The 15,781-nt window shown below is 33.8% G+C and overlaps 1 long non-coding RNA gene across 1 annotated transcript; it reads left to right on the forward strand.

The window, feature by feature from the left end:
* Nucleotides 1-11,049: 11,049 nt before the first annotated feature.
* Nucleotides 11,050-15,013, forward strand: LOC134235147 (uncharacterized). The gene is made up of 3 exons (XR_009985344.1): nt 11,050-11,412; nt 12,819-12,888; nt 14,800-15,013. It is a non-coding gene; the product is annotated as an uncharacterized LOC134235147 (long non-coding RNA).
* Nucleotides 15,014-15,781: the final 768 nt, after the last annotated feature.

Genomic DNA, 15,781 nt, shown 5'->3' on the forward strand with positions numbered 1-15,781 from the left:
ACCTGCAAATCAAAGACGCTAATTGTTTTGTTCCATTCAAATGATAATAATTTCAAAGTGTGTTTACGGGTTTTAGTGCTTTTTATTTCATGTTTATTCTGCATAAATTGGCGCAGTGTAAAAATGCGTACTCGTGCAACTAAATCTTTCTTTCAAACTTGCATTTTCTTTCTTTTTTCAATTACATTTGATTCAAATCTATAATTATTCAGAAATATGATTATTATGTTGTGTGGTTTTGAAATGTCTTGATCAACCCATGTGTTTTCAAATGTTTTACCATCGGAGATGTGCACAAGTCGATAGCCAAGTCAAAAAATCATTCAAGTGTAACGAGGGCATTCGGGTGTATATCGTTACAATAAGACAAGGTATCTGAAAGAAATATGGCGGAATACGGCTATAGTTGGTATGAAACAAGTCGTACATAGATGAAAAAGTTGGCGTTTTTAAGAATTCATGTCAGCTTTAAATAATGCTTAAACATTTTAATGAAATATCTCTCTATAAGTAACATTTTCCTCTGAGGTAAAAGAATCCAACAAATCAGCTGTCCGCACATCACTGATGACATAATACATATTAGCTCATAGTTTTTAGCTCACCTGAGCTGAAAGCTCAAGTGAGCTTTTCTGATCACATTTTATCTGTAGTCCATCTGTCCGTCCGTCCATCCGTCTGTCTGTAAACTTTTCAAATTTTCGACTTCTTCTCTAGAACCTCTGGGCCAATTTTAACGAAACGTGCCACAAAGCATCCTTTGGTAAAGGGAATTCAAGTTTGTTCAAATAAGGGCCAACCCTTCTTCCAAGGGGAGATAATTATGAATTAATGAAAACTTAATGGTATCTTTTAAAAATCTTCTTCTCCAGAACCACTGGGCCAGGAAAGATGAAACTTATGTGGAAGCATCCTCAGGTAGTGTAGATTCAACTTTGTTCAAATCATGACCCCCGGGGGTAGGGCGGGGCCACAATGGCCGACCCAAAGAATGACAAAGCCATAATTGATCATATTGATATGGAAGCATCCTCAGGTAGTGTAGATTCAAGTTTATTTAAATCATGACCCCCCGGGGTAGGGCAGGGCCACAATGGCTGACCCAAGTTTTACATAGAAATATATAGGAAAATTCTTTAAAAATCTTCTTCTCAAGAATGACAAAGCCATAATTGATCATATTCATATGGAAGCATCCTCAGGTAGTGTAGATTCAAGTTTGTTCAAATCATGACCCCCGGGGGTAGGCCAGGGCCACAATGGTCGACCCAAGTTTTACATAGAAATATATAGGAAAATTCTTTAAAAATCTTCTCAAGAATGACAAAGCCGTAATTTATCATATTTATATGGAAGCATCCTCAGGTAGTGTAGATTCAAGTTTATTCAAATCATGACCCCCGGGGGTAGGGCAGGGCCACAATGGCCGACCCAAATTTTACATAGAAATATATAGGAAAATTCTTTAAAAATCTTCTTCTCAAGAATGACAAAGCCATAATTGATCATATTTATATGGAAGCATCCTCAGGTAGTGTAGATTCAAGTTTGTTCAAATCATGACCCCCTGGGGTAGGCCAGGGCCACAATGGCCGACCCAAGTTTTACATAGAAATATATAGGAAAATTCTTTAAAAATCTTCTCAAGAATGACAAAGCCATAATTGATCATATTTATATGGAAGCATCCTCAGGTAGTGTAGATTCAAGTTTATTCAAATCATGACCCCCGGGGGTAGGGCAGGGCCACAATGGCCGACCCAAGTTTTACATAGAAATATATAGGAAATTTTTTTTTAAATCTTCTTCTCAAGAATGACAAAGCCATAATTGATCATATTCATATGGAAGCATCCTCAGGTAGTGTAGATTCAAATTTGTTCAAATCATGACCCCCCGGGGTAGGGCGGGGCCACAATGGCTGACCCAAGTTTTACATAGAAATATATAGGAAAATTCTTTAAAAATCTTCTCAAGAATGACAAAGCCATAATTGATCATATTTATATGGAAGCATCCTCAGGTAGTGTAGATTCAAGTTTATTTAAATCATGACCCCGGGGGGTAGGGCAGGGCCACAATGGCCGACCCAAGTTTTACATAGAAATATATAGGAAAATTTTTTTAAAATCTTCTTCTCAAGAATGACAAAGCCATAATTGATCATATTCATATGGAAGCATCCTCAGGTAGTGTAGATTCAAGTTTGTTCAAATCATGACCCCCTGGGGTAGGGCGGGGCCACAATGGCCGACCCAAGTTTTACATAGAAATATACAGGAAAATTCTTTTAAAATCTTCTTCTCAAGAATGACAAAGCCATAACTGATCATATTCATATGGAAGCATCCTCAGGTAGTGTAGATTCAATTGTTCAAATCATGACCCCTGGGGTAGGGCAGGGCCACAATGGCCGACCAAAGTTTTACTTAGAAATATATAGGAAAATTCTTTAAAAATCTTCTCAAGAATGATATAGGAAAATTCTTTAAAAATCTTCTCAAGAATGACAAAGCCATAATTGATCATATTTATATGGAAGCATCCTCAGGTAGTGTAGATTCAAGTTTGTTCAAATCATGACCCACGGGGGTAGGGCGGGGCCACAATGGCTGACCCAAGTTTTACATAGAAATATATAGGAAAATTCTGTAGAAATCTTCTCAAGAATAGCAAAGCTATGATTGGTCATGGGACTACCTTTTGATTTAAACTCTTTAATAAAAAAACAATTTCTACTTTTTCCTAGCCACAGTGTTCAGGTGAGCGATGTGGCCCATGGGCCTCTTGTAAATTGTTCTGGAAAGTGTGCCTCTAATAAAAATCATTCAAGTATACATTTGGCAGTGATTTTAATTTTCTTTTAGCAACCAAGTTTTACATCTCTAATACTCGTTTTGACAAAAGATTGCAGTGTTAATTCTTTTTTTGAATTTCAAAATCCTTATCATAAACCTCACTGATAGAATTGTATAACAGTGGTGTTCATGTAGGCTAAGCGTTTTTCATTTGGAAAGGAAATCAGACCTCTGCATGTGTTTAACTTAAACAGACTTGCCACCAATTATATACCCTACAGTATTTAATATTAATTTTCTTTTAAATAAGGTTTTAAACATGCTTTATGGTTCACTATTAAGTTATTTATTACAACTAGTCTTTCTTTTTCTAGTTAGTTCAATAGTGTTTAAAAGCAGAGAATATTAAATCTATCTTTCTTATTTATTATTACAACAAACTATGTATGAGTAATTTTAAACTATATGCATTGAATGATTGACAATCATTAGCTGTATGCATATTACGATCTCCATGTTCAGCTCGATGTTTACAGTGTTATGTAACCCAACGCGCAAATCCCACGCTGCAGATCGAGGTCACCAGTGTACTAGCCACCTGTGGTCTTAAACAAAGGAAGTATTTGTGCTCGCGTTTATAATCTATTTTGTACAAAGAACTATTAATTAATGAAAAATTATGTTTTTAATTATATCAAATCAAAAAGATTACTTTACCGATCTTTTATATAATCTTAATTACAAACACTGGTTTCATAAAATCATTTTGAATTTTAATCGCTTTCTTTGGCCTGTTCACGCAACAATACAATTAAAAAATATATATTTTAATTCAATTGTAATTGAAAAGGGGCTTCGTCAAATAATTGTAATTAGTGACAGAAGTCTTGTGATGGATATGTACTACGCATGCTGCGTACATATTATTTTTACCATCACTCTTTTGAATCTCTATTTATTATTATTTTTGTTTATAATATTAAATAACATTAAACATATATAATATTACTTTCAAATATACTATAATTCACATCTTTGTAATATAGCAAACAGTTTCATCTAGCTCTGTCACTTTGTGTCTTAAGTGTTGTAGCCCAGTCCTCGTTTACATGCACATGGCCACAGAGAGCTGCGGGCACTTCGATGTTACAATACATTGTGTACTCTGATAGTTTTAAATGGAAAAATGGGTTTGAAATCGTGTCAACTCTTTCATTTTATTTAATTTCACTAATTAATTCAAAACCCATAATTTATGATTATTTTTTAGAAAAGCATGTATAGTGTGCTAATATTTAATTCATTTGTTCCATGATTAAATATCGGTAGCAGGTTATACATGTACATGTAAGAAGTAATAAACCTGCATCGTATTTCCAGAACTGAAAATTTAAGAACTTTTATAATAACCTGCAGCTACTGAATATTACAAATTTATCATTATTACATGTAAGTACTACATTTTTACGACTTTATTTTATTTGTTAAAATCATAACCAGCAGCATAGTCAAACCATTTGTATCGTTTACCGTATATACATCATGTGCCTGTAATTGAGTATTTTCTTTAAAATAATGAACTTGCGCACATTATTTTTCTTGGTTAATAAAATAATGAATGAGTCAGAGACAGAGAGAGAGACTCACCTTGTTCATATACATACATGTATATTTAACAGATAGTTCTTGTATCAAATATATAAACTAATATATTAACTAATTTATTCTATTAAATGTAATGTCCGTTTCCTATTTTATTCAACTTCAAGCACAATATGTAGTACTAAAATGAAGTCCATGCACGGGTGCTGTTGTACATCCAGAATTTTCTTAAATCTTTCATCCATGCAATTCCTCCTTCACGTAAAAAAATGTAAATAAATTGAACGGCTTGTATAAAACCATGTGGTTTCGATTAAACAACGTATTTTTGATCATGATCAGTAAATTGCAACTCCTCGGGCCTTTCTGACTAACGAAATAATAACTAAGAATGTATTACATGTACAGGGTGTTTCACAATATGTGTCACATATCTAAAGACAGATAGATAAATGACAACAAAAGCTACATATACATTTTATATATCATTTGAATCAGCATATATTCAAAGTTATTTTTTTGAGTCAGAAGTATCCAACATTTTCTACTTCAATTACTATGGCAACTCATCCTAAAATGTTATTCTCCAAGTGTTTCCCAACATTGTCCTAAATAACTAAATAGACTAATGCATTGGGATTTCTGACCATTGTTTTGTAAGCTTCACAAGATACTTGAGACTTTTTTTTGTTTTATATATTATAATATCTGGCTTTTTAGAACCCCCAAAGTGCATATCTATTTTATTTAAAGTTGCATTTAAATAAATGTGTCGTTTTAGAACTATCGGTATGTGTTAATTGGTGTCCACTTCTTTCGCTCTTCCTTTCAGTCAATCTGGCAAACTTAAATCGACTCTGAATGTCAATTGGCTTAAAATACTGAAATCTTGTATACAGACACACTTAAATCAAATTGAAGATTTCTAAATACACTTGATACACTTACCGGCATTGTTACAGTACATTTCTTTAAACTCAGATCTAACTTTCATGAGGTCTTCTTAACGATTGACTTCACTTTGATATTGTTCTCATCTCTTCTTGATTTTTTTAGGGGGTGGGGGTTGACAGGATTTAACTGTCTTTCATCTTTACATTAAAATTAATCTGATTCAAACTTTTAATTATTGTTAATATATGAAAACTTCGCATTTTCTGGTCTGAATATTTTTCATTATCACATCCTGTACAATATTTATATTTTAGGATATTCTTATAATAAAAGTTTACAACAAATTTTTGCTGCAAGTTGTACTCCATTTTGAGAACAGCTGATATTATGGCATAATCGATTATATAATGAGTTACTTCAGAGTATGTTATAATTTTCCCGATACTTTGCGATATCATAATTTTGGATCGATATCCTTACCTATGGTGTTTTGGAAGATTTGGTATCTTGCTCGATATTCAGATTATGCCCATTTAGATGTGTGACATATATTGTGAAACACCCTGTATGTATAAACCATGATTCTCCCCACCCCACCCCTTTGCCCAAACTTTGAAAGGAAAAGGGAGAATAAATTTTATTTGTGGAATATTGAGTTTAATTTTATTGAATGTAAAGCTATTACTATAATATACTAATACTATAGAAGGGACTTTCAACCCCGTCTATCCTACGTAAAAAGAACAGCCAGAATTATCCTACATAAATAGAACAGAACAGCCAGTCAGTACCTACTGCAACATGGGACCTCATTTTATACGGTCTCATCCGAAGGACAGGTCAACCCATGATGTAAAGATCAACTCTTAACTTTACTACTAGAGAGCTGACACTCTAAACACTGTGCCATGCGGGCGATACTTTTTTTTGGGGGGGGGTATAAAATGAAGATAATGTAGAAAAACGATTAGTAATCAAAGTACTCAGAAGTACTGAAAGCCGAGCTCATTTACAGGGTAATGAACTATGACCGCGATGACAGTTTTAAAACAAGCCGATTCGGACATTGAGAAAATAATTATATCTATATCATATTTAGCATTAAAAAGTTTTAAAAATTAATTAAAATGTAGCTAGAATTCAACAGCGTAAAATATTTGTCACAAGTATCGTTTCGGAGGTTTATATACTAACAGAAGTAAATAAACACTGATGCAGCAAGATTATTTAAGGTCAAACGATTATGCACAGATGTGTCCCCAGCGGGGAATTTTGCATACATCAAGTCATTAATGATGTTCCCCGCATTTGTGATAACCTGATGGTACAACCTTTATTTATAGAATATGACGCAGACAGGGATGCCTGATGAAAACCTTTCGCAAATTTTAAGCAAATAATTAATCGTCAAAGACGATAAAAAGTATTGTCTTATAATTATTTTTTGACAATTTCAGATAACTTTGAAAGTCTATTTCAGTGTTTGTATTGCCTCGAAGGTGATTGCGCAAACATACTATATTTTTACTCGTAAATTTACCTTCGCGAGGGAGCCCGTGAAAACCTTTTAAATTGCTTTGTAAAATATTAGTCAAAGGAGCCAGGAAAAATATTAAACAATTTAATATTTTGATAGAAATATTTGATTTACTATTTCTCAAGGTGTTTGAATGGATTTTGTTTTCTAAAAAGTGGCTGGGCATACGTAATATATTTTTACTGGTAAACTCAATTTGGCGGTGAAGAGGCAGCATTTTCTGTTGCTCACCGTTGCAATAGCTGGGCATTACTCTATGAGCAATGAGACCGGCTAAAAATAGGAAGGGGTCTTTTAAAATATTATTCTCAGGAACTTCTGGGCAAGAGTGAGAAACCATACTTATGAAAGCTTCCTGAAATACATGTAATAAAGATAACTGTTTTTCAAATCATGACCAGAATAGGTATTCAAAATTTAACATAGGAAGATGTACCCCCGCAAACATAGTGATTGTGTATTTAGGGGGTGGGTTAGGAATTGTCTGTTTCACTGTCCAGCTGTCCTTCTGCCTCTCAAGGTTTTCCCAGAAGGCCAGGCATTAAATTTATGGAGAATCTGGAAGCTCATATTACTTGATACAAAGATTTCCAATGGTCTTAGGGTGTGTCCTGGCATTTGTTCAAGGCAATATATCGGCAAATTCAAGGTCACTAGAGAAAGACTTAATGTTTTGTCCGAGCCAGGCCATTTATATATGTAATCGAGATTATCTGGAAGCTCATACTTGATACAGAGATTTCTTGTGACAAAAAGGTTTTGTATTATTTAACTCAGAAAATAGTATCAATTCAATCTGGCCTTTAATTTTTTAAGTTCAGACTTGAAACAGATTGCTTATCTGGTTTCAGGCCAGGGGGCCATAAAAGCCCACTTTTGATCTCAGTCTCACTTTTCCTCTATTAATTCCTTTGGGAAAAGTGAGACTGAGATCAAAAGTAAGCTCGTCTAAGTTTTATGGCCCCCAGGCCAGATGCCTAAAAATAATGCCATTTTAACAAATTCAGGGTCACTGACAGAAAAAGTTGTAAAATTCCTGTCAGGCTTATAAATTTCTAATCACTAAAAGTTGTTTGAGATTGAGGGGTTGTCTTGACACAAATCCAGGGTTATTCCGTAGAGAGCAGGGTCACCCACTGACAGAAAAAATATTTTTTTTTCCATGCTACGAATTAGTAAATAAAAATCATTGGAGGCTCGAACTTGAAACATAGATTATTTATATTTAGAGGTTGTGTCATGACCTTGATGAAGGTCTCTCTGGCAAATCAAGGTCACTGACAGAGAGAAAAAATGTTTAAGCATAACTTTATAATTAAGATTCACAAGATGCTTATCCTGAGAATAGAGGTTGTTCTTATAAGAAAGTGAAGTGACCTTGACCCAAGGTTGGCACTTCCTGTCCACAGCTCCAACGGAAGACCTACTCATTGCTTTCCAACGAGCTCGGCTCTAGTTTGTTAGTTAACATCTCTTTTCTCTATATACACAGGATCCATAGTGTTACTTGATAACTTGGTGCTTCACATTACTACCCAATGTCAACATTTATGACAATTAACATTTAATTTGAAGTGCTTGGCACATATTGTTATTTATCTCATTCATTTAGATGATGCTGCCCGTGAGATAAACCTATGCTTATAATCAACAGCACTTCCAGTTTGGGCATGATCCCTCCAAGCGTCACTTCAAGATTTAAATTATCATACTTTAATTTGTAAAGATTCTTGTCATACTTTAATTTGTAAAAGTTCTTGCCATATAAAATGTATGATATTGAGCAAGAATTTTGATGAAAGCAGGATAAAGATTAGTATACCTCAATGAAGTGTAAAATTTTATCAAAGTATACAGTAACTGTAAAGACAGATGTTAACCACCCATACAAAAAAAAGGTACATATAGGCATACTTTTTTTGTGCCTTTTCAGTACCTAATGTGTGCCTACTATTATAGGTACAGAAAAGGCATACCTATTCTGTGCCAAAAATGAACTTAATTTTTTTCTAGTGTACCTAAAATGTACCTAATTTGGACTTTGTCATTTTACAGTGTGCCTGAAATGTGCCTACTTTAGACTTTGTCATTTTTCAGTGTACCTAAAATGTACCTAATTTGGACTTTGTCGTTTTACAGTGTGCCTGAAATGTGCCTACTTGAGACTTTGTCATTTTTCAGTGTGCCAGAAATGTACCTATGTTGGACTTAAATATTTCCCAGTGTACCTAAAATGTACCTACTTTGGACTTAGTCATTTTTCAAAGTGCCTGAATATAAATACTTTATTAATAGAAGACTGTGGTTTTTTTGTAGGGGGGGGAGTAGTAACCACTTTCTATTATTTATTTTCTTATATTATCATTCAACAATTTGTGCATTTGATTTTTATTTAAATTATACTTCAAATTTCACATCATTATTGCAAGAACTCATTATAATGTATACTGTTGTGTTGTGGAAAGGAAAAATGGGGAGGGGGTGTTAACACTGATGCACTCAAATGTCAAATATGTAATTATCATTAATTCAGTTCATCTTCTTAGGGAAAATAAAAGTTAAAGATCCATTTCTGTTCTTAAAATATGCCCCAGTTTGCCCTACAGAGTTCTTAATAAGTTTGATTAACATTTTCTGAGACAAAGGGGTACTGTCTATTAACCCCCCCCCCTCCGCTTGCTAAATGATTTTTACGTGTAATTTTATCAACTTGTTGCATTTATAAAACTAATTCTGCACTACTCTGAAATATGTATACATTAAAGCTGAACACTACTCGTAAATAGGCATTAGTCCGCCATATTTCTCATTCTTCAATGCTCTCCCTACAACTCGTATATAAGGAACAGATCGCTAGTCAGTTTAATGTCTTTTACTATAGAGATCCGACTAGTGCAGACGTACATCTTACAAAGCGTGCTACTCAATATCGATGAAATTATCAAATTTTACGTATTTTTTTCCAAAACAGGACAAAAGTATCATGGAAAATACAGGTCAATACATTATTTACAAACAGAAAATGCACATAAAAACAAGAGATAAACGCGAAAATCTAAGACCACGATAGGAGTACTACATGTCTCCCCCGAGTTTCGAGTGTGCAATCGGGTGTAACGAAAGCGAATGGTTTATATACCCGTCTGACAGTGCCTATTTATGAGAAGTGTTCAGCTTTAACCTACGAAACAGGAAATCACTTTCCACTTGAACGCATACAATACACAGGTAATCAACAGAGAGACCAGGTAGTCCGTGCACCTAGTGAAGTGGACATGTAGTCATGTAACCAACAACCAAATCTCCATAGTTACAATGCTTCTCAGTATTATTCTTGCTGTATTATTCTTTAAAATCTTTCTTTTGCTCTTAAACAAATTAGGCCTAATGATAAATGAATGTTTTTTTAACTATGTAAATAAACCAGTCTGATAAACTATGATTATTTTAACCGTTTTAAAAACCAAATACATTTTTTCAAAACCAGGTTGGATTAGCAAACCCCTCTAGTTGTAACAGATACAACTTTGTATTATAAATTATCAGTAATAAAATTTATATACACATGTGATGTCCAGTAGAGGTCCCATCACGCGACCACCTCATTCTCTCTCTCTCTCTCTCTTGTACATTTTGTAAATACAAAAATGTTTAGGATGTTTAAATTAACTTTATAGGGTGATAATTTATATCCATAAGTCCAGTTACTGGTGTATTTTAAAATAGACATTGTTTTATCTTTGTATACAAAACGATGTTGATTTCCACGGTATTCTTCAGTGACACAGGTGTTAATACACCCGATGACCTTCACCTGCAGAAATTTTGTACGTGTATCACGTGCAGTTCTCCACATACATGACAAACTGAAAGGGGTGATTTGATTAGATTTTTCAGCCCAATCGTAATGGGTAAAAATACAAAAGAAAAAATTACAGAATGAAATAAATACAGATGTTTTAACTATTACCGATACTTAAGATGTAGCAGTAAAAAAATATGTGTATATTTAAATATCAAGTCAGAAATTTCATACAAATAATAGCCCCCAAGATGCACAAAATACATAATTTATAATTATTCACATAGTATGCATACATGGATTGTATACATGGTATAATTTACATGTATTTCGATGTATGGAAGTGTGTAGGGTGTCAGTTACATTAATTAAGATTTTAGTTGAAATCTAACACGTAGGGAAATTAAATAATGAAAACAAAATTAGGGGGGCCTAATCAATTTGACAGTGATTAGTTGTGTAAACAAACACAAAATTAATGGTGTTCAAGATGGCGGTTCAATTATTTGCCCAAAATAGCCACTCTAAATTTCAAGGATTTCATCGCAATCGGCATTCAATTAAAGTTGGGGGGCCATTAAATCATTGTTAAACGTTCATTGTCATAATTATTTATTGTTTACACGAACTATTTTATGAATAATTTAATAAACTTTAATGAAATCACGTGACTCCAGCGAAGTCTATGATTGGTCAGTGGATAGCGCGGACATTACAGAGACGATTTGAAAATTTGCCGAGATGAAAATCTCAAAAAGAAATCAGAGAATTATTGGTCGGTGAGTGTTTATTTCAGTGTAAATTTTTATGCTGCTTGTTGTTAATGTATTTGTGCACTTAAAGAATGCATTAGAATGTGAATATCAAGTGTAGATTTTGCGAAATTCTAGGTATTTGTATCGTAGATTTTTGGTTTGTTTTGATTCAGTTTTCAAGATGGCCGTGCAGCTATCGCTACAGCCTACACATGATGTAAAGCCTTTTAGATATAATAATGTTGTTTAACCAAATGTGTAACAAGACTTTAAGAAGTGTTTCACAGTTTCAGAGTCTTTTTTTAAATATTACGTTTAACATGTTTAATGTGTCAATATCAGGGAATAGGTTATGCACAGTAGCCTCTGCATGGACATGGCGATAATAACAAACAGAAATTCAAATGAACTGTGTGAAATTAAGAACCCTCTATACACTGACGAAAAATGTTTTTTGGACTTTTGAGAAAATTATGTAGTGTAAAGGAGGCTACTTTGAAATAAACTAATCCATTTCTAATATAGGGAGCCTGCCTTCTTTATCCAGGAAAAATCTTTGATTGATTGATTGATTGTATACTGTTTAACGTCCCTCTCCAGAATATTTCACTGATATGGAGACGTCACCATTGCCGGTGAAGGCTGCAAATTTAGGCCTATGCTCGGCACTCAGGGCCATTGAGCAGGGAGGGATCTTTATCATGCCACACCTGCTGTGACACGGGGCCTCGGTTTATACGGTCTCATCCGAAAGATTGCCCCATTTAGTCGCCTTTTACGACAAACAAGGGGATACTGAGGACCTATTGTAACCCAGATCCCCACGGGGCGGAAAAATCTTTGAAGACGGTGAAGTAATGACAAAGAAAAATTGCTTTCGATTATTCAAATGGAGAAAATGCATGCAAATAAAGTTTTCAATTACTCTATCTTGGTCTAACATATGTTTAGAATACATGGATTTATTTAAAATTTTGTCATACAGTGCAAATTACAATTTATTCTTTTTTTATGTCAAATGGTGGGTCAGTCTAACTACACGCAAATACCCTGAAATTAGGGTGCAGTGTAGAGAGGGTCCTTAAATCATTGGTACCAGGTATATGAAGTTTGAAATGTAAATTAAGTAAACATCTCTTTTTAAAAAAAAGGGGGGGGGGGGTCAATAATTTTTAACATGTTTAAAGTATCAAAATTACAGCATTTATCCAAAATAATTAATTGATTTGAATTTATGTAATAAGTTTACCTAAAATCATCTCAACCCCAAGCTCTCCACTTGGTTCATGCAGGGGGGGGGGTATGACACACATCATTTCATTCAGTGACAATGTTTCAATAATATATTTAAAAAATAAGTATGTATATGAATGAGTGTTTGTCAATAATAATGTCACATACTTTCATGAACAAACTTTTTTTTTCTCCAGCAAAAATGTTGTCCCAGGGCTGTAGTCATTCTAAACTTGAGAGAAATGCATAAAGGCTATAACTCTGTCAGTAAGTATAAAATCTAATCTGATTCTTGAAAAAAAAATAATGATTAATGTATAAGAGTAAAATTAGTCACCACTTATCAAACTCCATTATAAATTTTAGGAATTTCAGATGCGGATCCAGATTTCGCGGGGAGGGGGGGGTGGGGGGGGGGGTGTGTCCAAATCACTTTTAATTGATTAATTATTTATACATATAATAACACAATAATGCAAATAGGAAGGGAGTTCGAGACTCCCCGGACCCCTCCCCTATTCCCCATTTTAAAAAGTGAGTTATCTCCCCTCAAAATCGGAACTCTTCTACACTAGCATAACTTCCGCGGACTACACGTTACGATAATCCAACAAAATAGTGATCAACTTACACGCTGCATTAAAAATTATAAAAGAAGGAAACGGTTTGCAATTTTTTTTTTAGATAATAAGCGATTTTATAAAGGGTCTGTTGCCCCCCCCCCCCCTTTCTAGGAAGCTATACGAATTAGCCAGGCATGTAGCATCGTCTTTAAAATGTAAATAAAAGCACATTTCTTTTTTTTTTTCTTTATATTGTTTCTATTTATATAAGTTTAGGTCACGCATGCGCACCAACAAGTAATCTTCAGTACTCTGAAGTTTTGTTGGTAAACAGAAGAAGAAAAAAAGGGGGGGCAGCCAAAGAAATATGTTTTTTCTTAACTGGAAAAGTTGACAAGCAAAGAAAAACCTTGCCCAAGGTCGAAAAGCTACTTATTTCAGTACCAGTTCCTTGGCATACAATACTACATTTCCCTTATATAACTTTACCGTAGTATAAACTGTGTGTGTGTTGGGGGGGGGGGGGGGGCAACCTGTCTTTCAATGAACATTTTCAATATCAAAAGTAAAACATGAATAACACTTGAGAAAAGAATGTTTTCCGTTAATTAACAAGAAATACGCTAGGAAATTATTGTATCAATTTGATTAAATGCAACTCAGACTTTATACGACATATGTAACACGAATTCAGGTCGATGCTATTTTAATTAGTCTTTCTTCGTTACATGAGCACATGAGATTAAATTATTCATTTAGAATTCCATTCAAAGTTTTAATACTATACATGCAGTGAATCAATTATTTTACATATAAAAAATTCTGGAAACACGGTTAACTCAAATGAAATAGGCCTTTAATTGTCACCAAATGTGTTCTTGTAAGTAAAAGTTCTATTTTGTGACATACAATCAAGCAAAAACGCAGTTTCTTGGTATCGGTCGCGGAAGACGAACTACTGCTGTATATGCAGCAATTTCAGGGGTAAAACTGTAGATGGACATGTCATCAGTCTCCAAAAAATTCCTAGAGATGCAGAGAAGAAAATATGGCTGCAGCAGGCTAGATTAATGCGTAAAAACTAAAAATTCTTATATTTGTTCTGCACATTTTGTAAATAATGATGATCCGTCTACAGAACATCCACTACCGAAAATTAGCTTTTTTTTTTTTAAATAGGCCTATTCGAATATGCATCAGCATTTTATCAGTAATTTGTTTCTTTTTTTTTTGTAAGAAGGGGAGGGGGCTCACACAGCGCCTTATTATACTACTATACAGATTAATACAAATCCAGAAAGAGACTATGAGTGGGCAATTTAAAAAAAAAATACGAATCAGTTAAGATTTCTTTTTATTCACAAACACAATAACATTTTTCCATATGACAGAGGCATTATACCATGAACATGTTTACATCAAGAACGTCCGCGGAAGTGACTTTATTTATAGCGCATGCGTATTAAACACAGTAAAAGAGTTCCCTTCAGGGGAAATAACTCACCTTTTGAAAATGGGGAATAGACCCAGGCATGGATTTCATCTATTTAATCTTTTTGAAAATAATTAAGCATCAAATGTAACTCAGTAAGTGAATTAGCACCAACTTTTTCAGAATTGAAGGAAATGGCATGAAAGAGGAAAGAAGAAATTGCATTGTACATTCAAATGGAGGATCTGTTTTTTTATGGAGTCCAGATGAAAATCACAACTGTACAGCAATCAGGATTTACCCTGGTAAAAGGTGTATTACAAAGCAGAAAATTCTGTGATGGGTTGGAACTCTATGAAAATAATGAAGATAACATGAATTTCAAGTGAACAATGTGTGGGGAAAAAAAAGACAAGAAATGGAGTATATTTTCAGTACCTTTACAATGACTTTGTGTATTAAAATTACTTTATGTATTGTAATATGCCTTAAAAGGTGCGTTTATTTTTTATCTTTTTTCTTGCAAAGAATGTATTAAATATCATTATTTTGTTTGAGTTAACAATATTAATTTTTTTAATATAGGGGATTTGTTATATATATAGATTCTGTTTATAGAGAGGATTTTTAAAGAAGTATTTTTCATATATTTTCATGTAGTATCATGCAATAAATTTTTATTTGTACCTGATAATTATTATTGTCAAATTTTTCCTTAATATAGACCTGCCTCAAATGTGCCTATTTGATAGGTACATTATAGGCATACCTGAAGTATACTTTTGGCACACTCTTTTTAAGTACCAATATGATAGAAATGTAGGCATACTTTAGGTAGACTTGTAGGTACATTTTAGGTATACTAATAAGGTACTTATCTGAATGTTTGCATTGTGTGCCAATATTGTGCTTTTTTTTGTACCTAAACTGTAGGCATACTTTAAGCAGGTCTGGGCGGCCTCCGTTTTTGGAGGATAACTAGATTCAATATGGCAGCCAAATTTTTTACCATATATGGAAATCGCAATGCAATGTCGGATAGTTTATCTTCTGATTTCAGAGGATAGCACAGGTAATTTTCAAACTCCGCATGCCTACCTTTAATCAAAAAGTGCAAGCACCAGAGTACAATTAAATAAAAGATCAGACATTAAACTATCAATTG

The sequence above is a fragment of the Saccostrea cucullata genome, unplaced genomic scaffold (genome assembly GCF_032062105.1).
Source record: "Saccostrea cucullata isolate Sc308-1 unplaced genomic scaffold, CSIRO_AGI_Scuc_v1 ctg8830, whole genome shotgun sequence".
Classification (NCBI taxonomy): Eukaryota; Metazoa; Mollusca; class Bivalvia; order Ostreida; family Ostreidae; genus Saccostrea; species Saccostrea cuccullata.